Raw genomic sequence first — 3,609 nt, forward strand, 5'->3', positions numbered from 1 at the left:
TTTGATGTGAGCAAGAGTGGCTCCAGACACATGCTTCGGCTGCACTTTTGCGATATTGTTAGCACAAGGGCTGCTGTTGTCAAGTTCGATGCATCTATTTATAGCAATTTCAGTCAGAAGATCTATCTTGACGATTCTTTTAACAAAGTTGTGCAGTTGTCAGCTCCATTTTACTTTGATTTTGTGGTTGACTCAGATGATTCGGGAGCTATCTCTGTTAGCATAGCGCCTAGACAGGATTCTAAAAATAAAAATGCCTATCTGAATGGACTGGAGATTTTGGAGTTTTCCAAGGAATTGATGAATTGATTGGTGGATGAAGGAGATGATTGATTTGGACACAAGAAATAATGGAGGGTTCTCCCAATTAAGGATGGATGGATGGTTCCAGATGTTAAAATTTATAATTTTGATCCACATTTTTTTTTTGTATCAATTATCATAATACTCATGATTTCCTTACCACACCTTGTCATTGTAACACAATTATTTATATATAAGTCAATAGAATCAAAATGGTAGGCTTAAGCCGGTAAGGCCAAAATTTGCTCTTATTATTATTATTTTTTATTTTTTTGGAAAGAGAATACATTTCATACTCATTCATCGATGAAAAGATCGTGAACAAGAGCTCAAACAAAGCATAAAGTTCTGAAGCAAATCATAGCTGAAGCTAAAGTTACAGGTGTCAAAGATACAAACAATCCAAGCCAATCAATAACAACATCCGCTAACCCATGACTAATCTTAAGGTTTAACTACAGATCTGCATCAGACAGACTTAATTCAATGCATAGGTAGTGCTTGTTCCTCGATCTTGAGAGCAGAGGACCCTTACGCCGAAACTTATCCTCTTTGACTCGAAAGCGAGGACAACATAAATTTAGAGAAAGAAGTTCTTCTGATCTATGACTACCAGTGTCAATAGATGGTTATACATATCTCTATTTATAGGTAGGTCATGGACCTTCAATCTTTATTGGTTGGCTGATTTTTCTCCTCCCATTAAGGAATAAAATCAAAATAATATTAAATACAATTTCGGTTTTCACATGAATCATTTATATGGTATAAATAATTTGAACACCATAATTTCAATAATTACAGTTACAGTGAAACCGTAATAATATTTATTTATAATTATAATAAACATGTCATAGGGTCATAAATGAAATTTCTTACATTCATTTCTCCAGATCAATTGATAGGGAGATAATCATTGCAAGAAAAATGGTCTTTAGCGATCAAACGGGAGATAATATTTAAGATGCGTGTATGCAATGCAACGTACAGCTACAACCTCCATGCGAATTGTTTCATTGTATCAAGGGATAAAATGTAAAATTGGTTTTTGTGGTCGACCTAAATTACAAACCATTTTCTGTGGTATATAATTTATAGGTCCTTGTAGTTGGCCTAAATTACAAATCACTCAATGTAGTGTAAAAAATAATTTATAGATCCTCAAGGTTGGCTAAAATAACACTTTACTTCTTAAAATCAATTTCCCTTAAGTAACTTAACATAATCCGTTACTTTGTCATACCATACTGCTACAGAAAATTAACATAATCTTTTCTATCCCAAAAATTTTGTTACCATTCTTTCATATCATTTACTATTCTTCCATATCTGAGTCACCTCGGCAAGAGATTTTATTGACGACCCCTTATTGGCTCAAAGCCCTTTCAGCTAAATTCTTTAGCTCTTGAGCAATTTTCCTTCTTCTCCTTCAATCAAGCCTCTTGCGTAGTATGCAATATATTTGCGTCTCACTAGGCCGTTATCATTGAATTTGACCCCCAACGCAACCTTCAAATCAGAAAATATTTTTTATTTTTGAACATATTAATTCATAATTCATTCGTATATATATCTCTAGGCAACATAATGAAGAAAAAAAAAAAAAAAAAAAAAGACAAGACAAGAGTGAACAATGTGATAATTTTGTGGGTTCGGAGAGAGTATGGAAAAGAAAGAAAGAAGGAGAGAGGAGAAAATAAGAAATGAAAAAAAAATAAAAATTGAATGAGTTATCTTTTAATTGATATAACAATTAAATTGGGTAAAATACTTCATACAATGTCAAAGATATAATTTGAGATCTTTACAACTCAAACATTATCTATGACATACACAATAGCCTATCGGGTTATTACAAGACAATATCTATGATATGGCCAGGGGTAGAACCATAAATTTTTGTATGGGGGGTCCGAACTTATATAAATAAATAAATAAGTAAATACATATACTTATAAAAAAATATGTGTACGCATGTGTTTATGTAAATAAAAGCAAACAAGTTTTAGACTTAATTTCATACTAAGTTATAAGTTGATACAAAAGTTATATGTCTATAAAATCACCTTTAAAAATAAATTGGCTTTCAAATACGAAAGTTTTTTTAATTTACTATAGACATAAAAACTAATAATAATAATAATAATAATAATAATAATAAATTGGCATCTCCATTGCTATGCCATGGCACGAAGTGAACCCAATCAATATGTAAATCAGGGGTTGGGGGCGAGATTGGAGATTGCATAAAGAGGTTTGGGAATTGAGATTGAATAGACTACTCCAAATATGAAATTGTAAGTATAAAACAATAAAAATCCAAGAAAATTACTCATGTAGGTCCACTTTTGATAACATTAGATTCGTAAGAAGAGGGACAAATTCGTCTTTACATGCCTGATACCCATCAAAAAGAAAATACAGCTAGCTCAACGAGAAGATTTGAGTTGGGAGTGACATGAGGAGGGCAATTTGTCAGTGAGGTGGGAAGAAATTAATGTTTGGGGGTGCCATACTTATAAAATCAAATTTTTATCAGGCTAAAAATCAATCTTTGCAAAGCTTTGGGGTTGCCAAGGCCCCCCAAGCATGCACAGAGGTTCGCCCCTGGCCCTGGATATGGCATCGTCCCAATCAGTTTTAGATTTACTACAAATTTCGACAAATCATGTCCATATCCGCTGTCGAGTCATTGGTTTTTTGACTTTTTCATCACAGTTACTAGTGTTTTATTAAATGTAATCTCCTTTGATGTCTCTATCATAATAATTTCTTTATGCCTTATAACTCTTCTGTCATCGTTTGCTCAAAGAAAAAACTATAAAAAAACAAAAGATTGACCGGAAACTATTTCTATTATTCATTAAAAAAAATAATAATAATTGGGGGGAGAAAGAAAGTTCAAATTATATATATATATATATATATATGTGTGTGTGTGTGTGTGTGTTTTTCAATTTTTTTTTTCTTCATAATACGGAAACGAATAAAGGGTCAAAAATATACATTTTACCATTTTCACTCTCTAAAATAAGAATTAACTTCTCTCCAATAATGCTGTTAGCTTATGAACGAAACCAAGAAAAAAAAAACAAATATATATATATAATCAGGATCCCCGGCAATAGCTGGGGAATCGCCAATGAGTTTTTTTGTTAATCTAGATCGTTGGATTCCATCCAATGGTTTAAAGCTCGCCACATGTCCCACATAAAAGAAAATAATAAAATATTATTTATAGTTTAAAAAATAAATATAAAATAAAATAATTAAAATTAAAAATTTAATTTAATAATATGGGGTGGC

The sequence above is a fragment of the Corylus avellana genome, chromosome ca7 (genome assembly GCF_901000735.1).
Source record: "Corylus avellana chromosome ca7, CavTom2PMs-1.0".
NCBI lineage: Eukaryota > Viridiplantae > Streptophyta > Magnoliopsida > Fagales > Betulaceae > Corylus > Corylus avellana.